Source organism: Poecilia reticulata, linkage group LG3 (genome assembly GCF_000633615.1).
Source record: "Poecilia reticulata strain Guanapo linkage group LG3, Guppy_female_1.0+MT, whole genome shotgun sequence".
NCBI lineage: Eukaryota > Metazoa > Chordata > Actinopteri > Cyprinodontiformes > Poeciliidae > Poecilia > Poecilia reticulata.
The window spans coordinates 19,195,104-19,205,742 of NC_024333.1; positions in this window are offsets into that span (position 1 = coordinate 19,195,104).

Consider the following 10,639-nt stretch of genomic DNA (forward strand, 5'->3'; position numbering starts at 1 on the left):
AATTAGAGAGCCAACAATGTGCCACTTTTGCTCTGCTTTTCTAAATAATATCTGGAAATTTAAGATTGAATATGTCAACACATGTTGCTCCTTCCCGGTAAAGTGTTTTTTGTTGTTTTTTTTTTTAAAGCATGACGGAGGTGCATTATGATGAACATGATGGTACTCAAACAGGACATTAGATGAAAGAAGAAAATCATCAGTCAAACAACATCATCAATTCTCACGTGAGGGCTAATGCATATGCACTGACCAGGCAGGAACAACACAGTGCTTTTTCTGTGTCCACTGTACAATACACACATTTGGGTTGAATGAAAATAAAACACAGGAGAAAAAAACCTAACAATATTTTTAATCAAAAAATAATCTTTTTTTTTACGCACTTTGGTTTTTACAAATTGGTTTCACAAATTCCAGTTTCTAAAAACACACTCAGTACATATACATCTTCTCTGTCATTAAAAAAAAAAACACTACAGAAAGACTAACTTCTTTGTGATTTCCCAAACAGAATAAAGGTTTCTCAACTATCTACTATTGATCAGGTTTCACCATCTCTTTGCAGATTATGCATTTAAGCAGATCAAACACAGTTTAATAAAACAGTCTTTTTTTATTTTGGACCAAAAGGAAGATTAGACACCAGTATTAATATAACAATATTTTTCTTACCCTGCTCGCATTATGAACAAGACAAGGAGACACACACTTCAGGTTGAATCAAGATAACAGTAAGCTACAGAAGGTTGTAAATGACAGTTTTCCTTTTTGTACCCACTCTCTAGCTGCTCCCTGACACAAAGACACCCTGGACAGTGAGCCAAAAGAGCCATATCTAAATATATCCGTCAAACCTATATCACACCTCCTGATTTACCTAGAAACTCCTCAAAAACCTGTTAGGTAATTAATTAATTTATTTATTTATTTTATATTTGAATGCAAAATATTACTTTTGCAATAAGCATAAATAAATATCAGGTTCCCAAAAACAATTAATAAAGAATAATAAAAAAAAATAAAATGTTAAAAAAAGTTCTGACGCCACATAAATAAGTACTTAATAGAGGGTACTAAAATATTCATATGTGAGCAGAATTATCAGTTCTACTGCTTTTTAAGAGAAGAACACATAAGCATGTTGCATTACTTTTAGAAAACAAGGACTTTCTCAGATGGGAATCATTCAAAAGAACATCTTGTTAGAAATAATAGTTGTAATGCAGGTAAGACACGTTGGCTGTGCAATTCTTTGAGTTCACATAGTGCTTAAAGGAACCAAAAAGAAAGAAAAGAAAGAAACACTTCTGATAATGTCTTTTCTGTATGCATTACATTTTTATATATTGTAAAATCATTGTAAAACCTGGGTTCACACTGCACACACTCAGACAAAGCAGGGATAAAAAAAATAAAAAAAACCTGACGCACGTTATTACACATAACGTATTCTATTCCCTTCTTTTGGATGGGCAATTTCAATGGCTCCTCTTCCATGCCAAGAGCATTTGTGAACAGAAATGATAACACCGGCTTTTACGATTTCTGTGCACTTCCTTGTTTTCTGGCTTGAAGAAAACCATAAAGCAGCTGCATCTGTATGTGTTAAATGAAGTGTGCAGCTGCCACATGAGAGTTTGTCCACATGCATGTATGCGTGTGTGTGTGTGTGTGTGTGCGTGCGTGCGTGCGTGCGTGCGTGCGTGCGTGCGTGCGTGCGTGCGTGCGTGCGTGCGTGCGTGCGAACTGATGGTCACTCACACATGTTTAAATGTGGGTTTTGGAAATGATGGACTAAAGCTGAAGGATGGGGGAGGACACCATTTGGTGTTTACTTTGTCCAGGACAGTGGTTTGTTGTTTTTGTTTTTTATTTTTTGCTTGGTTATTTATTTATTCATGCGATCATTATCTGGGCAGATGTGGTGCAGTTTTATAACAAACACCAACTCCAGGAAGACAAACTGAGACAAATGCAAGTAATGTTGAAGAGAAGCAACTTCACCACTAAAGATTAAGAGGCATCATGGAGGTGCAGAGGGAATGAAGACGGAAGGCAGGAGGGGACAACAGGATCGAAATTTGACACATAAACAGAAAATAATACAGGAGCGCTCTCTTATTAATGCCAACCCCACCAGTCAATGTAACAAATATTTGTGTTGTTGCACTGTGTGCGCCATCCATCCTTCTGGAGTCCTTATACAGATGGTCAAAAAAGCACCAGGAGATTCTCAGCAGCCACAACCTCAAAAAAGGGAAAAAAAAGTGAGAACACAAATAAATAATCTCAAGCTTCTCAGTTAGTACAATACTATTTTGCTGATAATTTTGTGGCAATCTGTTAATGTCTGCAGGATGTTAAGGTGCAGATGTCGGCAGAGCACAGACTTATCCCTGGGCTTATCATGTCGAGCAATACAAATTCATTTCATATTCATCAGAGTGGTTGTTCTCTGCAGGGGGCTCATGGCGCTACCTATCCCACTCCCCCTTTTCTCTTTGATTTGGCTCATTTGAGCAGTGCGGTCCCCGGCAGCTTGTTAGAACTGCCACCTCGGTGACTCTGCCCCCTGGTTGGAGAGAGAAGGGGGGAGGATGGGAGAGATGGCAAAGATGGAAGGGGTGCTCAGAGGGGTGCAGGAGATGTGGGGGGTGCATGTTGGGGACGAGGAGGTTATGGCTCAGGGAGGGGGTGCAGAATGATAGGTTGGGGAGGCCTACCCCAAAGCACTTTCACAAGACACGGGTGAGCAAGCAACGTTCAGTGACCGGAACCCAGGGAAACCTGAATTAGGCCCACCATCTACTGGCCAGACATGGGTACTGCAGCCTTACTGGTGCAAGAGAAGAGGTGTAGAGAAAGCTCTATTCTGAATCTTCTAAGCAAATTATTCACTTGGACAGAAACACAGCTGCTAGTAAATGAAACATTTGTATGACTTTCAGAGAAGAGCTGATGTATGGCCTTACTGTATTATTCTTATTATTCTGGGGGTTTTTTATCTTATATTCTTTTTTTTTTTTACCTTAATTTGAATATGCATGTTTCCATTTACCTTTAGCTAATGCTGGTACACCTGAATTTCCCCACTACGATTCAACAAAACTGCATATGGATAATATCCAGTAGGAAAGAAGAGTGGGAGCGTGAAGTGATCTGATGAGCATGAATGATGACATGTAGTTGTGATCAACTTTAATGGGCATGTACTGAGGCTACAGTTTGAAAAGTCTTCATCCCACAGATGCATGCAAAGCAATCATCACTCCAACAGATCATCTTTGTCATTTAGTTCTGAAATATAAATGCCTAAACGGTTCATTTGGGTAATCCTGAGAGATCTGAGTATCAAAATGGTGTTGGTTGTGAGATGAAGTTTTTTGGGGGGTTTTTTCAGAGGAGAGTCTTTTTCCAGAATAACTATCCACACCTTTCAAGAACACCAAGAAGTTCCATAATCAACTTTCTGGGATGAGTAAGCATATGTATAAAGACGCTATGACCTTTGTCGTCACCAGGATCCTACAAAAATGAGAACGAGTATCAGACTTTGGTCGCCTTAAAACAGCACAAGGCAGGACATCTTAAAAATGTTTTGTTCATATTTGTCAATAAAAATGTCACTCACATTTTTAAAAGCTCAGATAAAAAATGTCTTTCAAATGGGCAACTTTGGTTTCTACTGAACTTCACTCTAAATCGGACCAATAAATTCATAAAAAAGTGTTTTGTATTGTTCTCCCACCTTCCTCTTTTCTAAGGTCATGTTCATTTATCATAGCATGATGAGTGGCGGAGACAGGACAAAGACTTGAATATGTAACGGCAGGCCGTAGAATGAAAAGCACAGAGTTTGAGGGTGAGGGCCAAAGCATATTCAACCAGAAGACCGGGCCTGATTAGATGTCCAGACGTGATATAACCTTCAGGAGCCGACTGACAAATCGGACAGAGGCAGGACGGGCTAACTGCAAACAGAAATATAGGTACATGCAGGAGAAATCAGAATAATTGTCTTTTTTTCACTTCTTTCAATGAAATTAAAACAGGACTTATTAATTTAAGCAATCCTTAAAAATACCCACCAGTCAATTAGCATTCAAGCATTATAACAAAATAAAGGGACATTAATGGTGGAAAAATCATGATGGGTCAGACTTGGGGATTACAGTCAACTATATCAGACGTGCAGCAGGTGAATTTAAAGTCATGCAATGCTGCATCACAGTTAAGCAACCCCAAAATTTAAAAGTGACTAGGGTTTTATACTTGGAGAACGTGGTTAATAGTATATGAGTTAGTTCCTGTGTTTAGTGTCTTTGAACAATAAAAAAGTATCTGTTTCACTGGACAGTGAAAGACCCTACACTGAATTACTGTGAGATCCATGCAGGATATAGAGGCAGACTGCAATCAACTAAATACCCACTACCTCAACCTCTCTGCAAGGCTTCAAGAAGAAGTTAGTGTGACTATTAAAAGCTCAAAGCAATCTTTAGGACTGCTTCTTAAATTTTTGGAAGCAATCTCACACCAATTTGGCCTTCGTGCTGAAACATGGCTGTTAAAGTTTTAAGTCAAATTAGAAAAAGTCCATACAGCATTCAATAGTTGTTCTGAAGTGTAGAGATGGAGCAAAACTTTTCATGTAGATCTAAGGTGCGTTTGGCGTCGAAGGATCTTCAATAGTCCAGTTCAGTTCTACTGAGGCACATTGGATCAATTATAGGTCTAAAAACTAAATGTTCTCATTTTTTATTTGCTTTACTGTGAACGTTGTTTATTGTGCCTGGCCAAATTAAAAAGTGAGAAGTGGCATTCGGCACAGCCAGCTTCACACTAATAATTAGCCAATTATAATAAACGGTAAGCAAAAAAACTAAATATAGAAGAGCAAGTGCAACGACTCATACAGTTGAAAAAAACATAATGTACTAGTATACTGTAACATCCAAACTGAGGCTGAACTGCAACATGACAGCATGAATTATATATTCTTGCACTGCAGATATTAAATCCAGCAATGCTCATCCTTTTTGTTCTTTTCATACTGGATGTGTGAACAGGAAGCGAAATGGAGGGCAGCACTTCCAAAGGTCCGTTTCTAACCACAACCTGAGTGTTAGTGTCCAGCTTTTAGGAGACTATTAATGGGCGGTTCAAGTAACTTCAAGGGGCTGGAGAAAAAGGAAAGTTAATTACAACAATGCCAATGCCGGGTTTTTTTTCTTTCTTTCCTGAATCTGAATAAGTTTTTCATTAATGGTGTCACTGAGATCAGCACTTATCAGTACCTCCGGAGGGATGGCGGAGGAGGGGAGGGGCGGGGGGGCGTTACGACAATCACCGATTCTTTCACACAATTTCACCATCTAATTTCCGACCATGCATTTTGGATCAAAATTAATTTCCTTGGCTATCTAATAGATCAGAAACAAGTGATTGCTGAAGATGCCAATCCCAGCAGGCACAATGAGATCTCTCAGTGCCACTCTCGCACAGAGGATTGCATATCCCTGTCAAAGTGAAGACGCGTCACGCAGACTGAGATGCAGTTCAGCTGGGGATCTCCCTCCTCAGCCGTTTCCTAACTATCACACACACACACACACACACACACGCACACACGCACACACACACACACACACACAGTTCCTCAAATGCTCACTGTATTTAAAGAAAAATGCAAGAAGCAGTGCTACATTGTGTTCATCGTTACTTTAAACAACAATTAGCTCCACCGGTGATACTTATCAGTCTCATTATGAGGAAAACAATGCACTCTGCATATTATAAGGGTGCAACAAATTAGGATAATTTCATCCTTTGGTTTCCATGACCCACTCTATTCTACATTATACATGCACTGTCTTGTAAGATTCAATGCGTGTTTTCCACACGACTCCCCACTGAAACAACTAGAGGGGGGGGTTGAAGACAGCCTGAGGCATTTTAGCATACAGCCCGGCTTTATGAGGTTTTGCACTATAAAGACTTTGAATGCACACGCAGGGTGAAAAGTGGATGAACCGTGCCCACGTAAATACATTCAATGAAATACCATTACCATCATCATGGTATGCACTTTAGCTGTAGGGGCGGTCCCTGGGTAGAACCTCCGAGTTGGGGGCAGGGTGCAGTGGGCAGGATGGGTTAAACGGTGGTGTTGTAAAACATTTATCTGCTTCGGATAAAGCATTACATAGGTTGAACCTCATCCCCTGCCATTACAGAATTACCCTAACGGCTGCCGTTGTGTGTGCCCAATCCCTCTCCGCCATCTTATTGATTTTCACACCCTGAGAGCGCGTGCGCTCCCAAAGGGCAGTAAATTATAGAGTTTTACAGGGAATTACACCTGAAACAGAAACTTTACAAGAATACAGGTGCCATTCTTCCACAGAGGACTGTGAGAAAAGAGGCATGGAGGGTCCTATTTGTTTATTTCAATAACTCACATTAAAGCATGAACTCACACAGCCACATAAATAGAAGCTCAGCCCAGTGTATATGTCCACTGCTGTGACATTCAAAGAAAAAAAAAGAAAAAAGGTCTATAAGAAAATGCTCCAAGCACTGTTATTTGACATTTTACCCCTACGGCTAGCTGGGAAGAGACTGCATCAGAGAACGACGACATACAGTGCTGGGAAAAAAGTATTTGTACCCTTAGACCTGGTCATGTACAAAATACTAGTTTCAAATAACATCATTGGTTTAAAAAAAAGCTAAGCCAACTTCTCAACATGTAAAACACTAGCAATGCATTTGCATTCAGTCCCCTCCATTCTGATACCCCTAAATGAAATCCAGTGACATCAAAATGTGTTTGTCCAAAAAAAAATATTTTAATATGCACATTGCAGTTTGTCATGGTAAGGTGGTAAAATTTGGAAAGATTTAAAGATTATGAATACGTTGAGAGGTCTATATTTATTTTGGATGCCATTTGACTTTTTTTTTGGAAAAGTTACTTTGCAGAGAATAAGTCTTCCCATATGATCTCCTGTAATTAAAGCCAGACGAAACTCTTGCAGATAGAGGTGTATCATAAACTTTAATAGTCAGTGGAGGGTTCAACAAGGAGCACAAAATCTCCAATAAATTCCAACAATACAAGAAATGTACACTGTTCTTTATATAATATACTGTTGATAATTCAAAAGGCACCATGCAGACTTCCATTTATATTTCTCCTGAAGAGCCAACTCTGCAATAGATAGGTATGGTATGATGCCAGGGGCAGATCTCTATAGGGGTGGGAGAAAGAATTGAGGAAGAAATTGCAACTAATACGAGTTCCTTACTTCTGCAACACCTGGATGTATATGGTTTCTTTTCATTTGTCCGCCAGCTACACTCGCTCATAGTAAAACTAGCTCTCAACACCAGCTCTCTGTGACCTCGGGATAGCCCCGCGAACATGAAAGACCCTTTATCTGTTCCAGGTGTGGCCCGACTCACACTGGGAGTGTGTGTGACTGAGAGAAATCAAGTGGGAGATGCAGATGTTTATGTACAGGAACAGATTCAAGATCCACAGGCAATTTGCAAAACTAAAACAGAAGGGCAACACAAACTCTGTTAAGCTCAAAGCATGTGAAAGCAATAAGGCAGCCTTGTACACCGCCCCGCTCAGGAGCTCTGATATGTATCCAGATAGAAATGCTTTTTACACACGGCTTAAAAAGACCGCGGCTCCCTCATAACATCAAATACTTCTCGGTCTACCAGCCTGATTAGATTTTCATAACTTATTTTTGCAAAAAAAAAAAAAAAAAAAGAAATTACAGAGAATGCTGCAAGATCCGGTCAGAAATATTTAGCATTGCTAAATCCTCTTAAACAAAATGTGCTTCGCAAAAAGACACTGCTACAACTCTCCATGTTAAAGGAAATCTTTCAGGAACAGAAACGCACAGGGTGGCACGCAGCACAGTAGTGACCTCGGACCTTCCTGGCTCCCCCTCTCCGTCTGGTTTCAGGTTAAACTTGACCCCTCACACTTGACCTCTGAGGAGCTTGGCTCAGTGACGCTTGAGCCAAGCAGAGAGGCAAGGGCACAGCTGTGAGAGAGGGTCTGCGCCGGGACAGACTTCCCTCTGACAAAGGGAGAAATTCAATTGAAGCATATTAGTGTCCGAGCAGTTGAATATCACTCATTCGAGCTAACTGGAAACATCTTTTCTCCTGCGCTCAAGGCAGCTTCCATTAACCCTCTGAAAAACAGCGGGAGGACAGGGGTTGGGCGGGTCATACAAAAAAAAAAAAGCTCTCTCCCTCAACTTTCCAAGCACTTATCTGTGGCAACTCTATTTTTAACCTCTGATGCGTGCATTATTTTCAATACTTCTGTCCTGAACTGTCAAACGGCCGGCAGGTTTGACGTATGAACGGAAGTCCATCACGAGAACAGCCGGTGAGGGTTCCCTGCAGACGGTCAAACAGAAGACGGATATATGGACCCAGGTGAGGCCTTTGGTGCCAAGGGACACGACTCGGGACAGATTACAAATAAGACTGAGAGGAAAGGGATGGAGCAGAATAGAACCCGATACTCCGCAGAGATGCTCATCCCATAACTGTCACCTCTGCAGATTGAGCTGTAGAGCTAAATGAAGATAAAGTATTGATCCCCAAAGTAACATCTGGTGTTTGGTAAGAAAAGAGTTCTCTCCTGATATTTGAATATTGCCGTCAATAGTGACAGCCATTTACAAGCGTTGAAAACGAAAGACATCTAATATGGAGCCACAGCTTTACATCTGAGCTTATTCTGCGACAAATTAAATAAGACACACACACACAAAAAGAAAACCTCTGAAAATTTGGTCTCATCTTGCAACCCTCCCTCATCGCCCTCCTCCTCATCCCCTACGTCTCTTTTCTCCACAATCAGTGTCAGAAGAAGCAGTGAGGAACGGTTTGTGAGAAACACTTATCTAGCACAGCGGCAGAGCCCTGTTCCTACACCCTTTATCTCACCAGGAGATGGAATTCAATATACAAAAACCCCATCATGCAGCAGCATCATGGCTGTGCTGGGGATAAGGGCAGGGTTGCCAGGTAATTGGTTGGTGGTGGACGAACACAAGGTTTGAGACTACCCGTGGAGGAGTGGAGATTACAGGAAGGGTTGTGGGGGGGAAGGGGGGGGGCGGGGGGGGGGGGGGGGGACTGGGTTACAGGGAGCCAGAGGGAGGAGGGATTCTTGACAATCTTCCCCCCCCACCTTAATTTTCCATCAACCTTTCCAGTTCATGTGCTCTAGACCCACAGTGATGTGCAGATGTGTTTTATTTTATTTTTTTATGTGGTCCCAACATGATAACAAATCACCCGAGTTGTTGGTACACCTAAATACTCCCCAAACCTTTTAAAAAGAGAAGAAAGGACATCACATTGTTTCCATTATGCAACTTTGTGTTTGCATCCTCCTCTGCACACATTAATTTGGAAAACCCCTCACATCCATGACATTTAAATTAAAATTAAACCAGATAATGTCATGGCAAGAATCGAATATCATTATAGAGGGAAAAAATAATTTTGTTCCTTTGAGATAATGTAAAAGGGGATTGGAGGGTGATGATCCCGCACATTTAGTAAGAGCAGCGAAAGAGGAAAGGAGAGCAGGAAATGGACCAACACACTTTTTTTTTTTTTTTTCTATTTCCCAGAGACCCCTCAAGATAACAGGCATTGTAAGGGGGGGGGAAATAAAAGGAAGATATGAGAGGAAAAAAGAGAGAAAAAGTCATTTCTCTGATTTATTTATGATGCAATGAAGGTATGCTGAACGCATCAGAACGTGCAGCAGTGGTCATGCTGTCAGGGAAGATGAAGTGTCTTCATAGTCGACTGAGCGAAGAGCAAGGAAAAGAAAGAGGGAGAAAATTAGAGAGGGAGAGAGAGGAGGGTAGCTATACTGCAGGAGGGTGTTAACCATCTCATCTCTGCCGCACCACCGCACTCGCCACAAAATGGCTACTTCGTTCCTTCTGACGGCCGGCACCAGGAGGGCGGGGGGATCTGAACCGCCGCTATCTCATCTCCCACCTCCGTAGCCTATTCTTCAACCTCAACTATTTCTCATATTTATGGACTGTTTTCATCCAACAGTCTGCTGAGCAGCTTCTCACCTGCACCGTTTTCTACCAAATGGGATTTGTTAAATACTCCTAACTTTTTTTAAATCTCTGTTTAATGTTCTGGTAAATTACAAAACTACCCCTCAGTTCATTTGCCTCCGCAGCCCCTCATAGACGCCGCATCACGAACAATACAGTTAGATGAACAAAGACGGACTCGTGGTATCCACCGGATGCTTTGCGCGACGCTCCCTGTGCAAGAAAAGGGTGGCTCAGCTGTAAAACAGCACAGAGTTGCTCAAATAGACAGGCTGTCATCCTGTAATGAAATTCTTGCATACAATACACATGTAGGCAGATATCTGGGGGAATCAGTGCATGCTGCTCAGCTACTTAAAAACACATGAGTTGATCTCCAGGCCAATATCACCCTCTGCAGGCAGGAAAAACACAATTACTCTCTTCAAATGCGACCCTTTTAAAATAAAACGATATACATTTTTACATTTCTGCCAATTTCATGTTTGGAGACCCTCGATGAT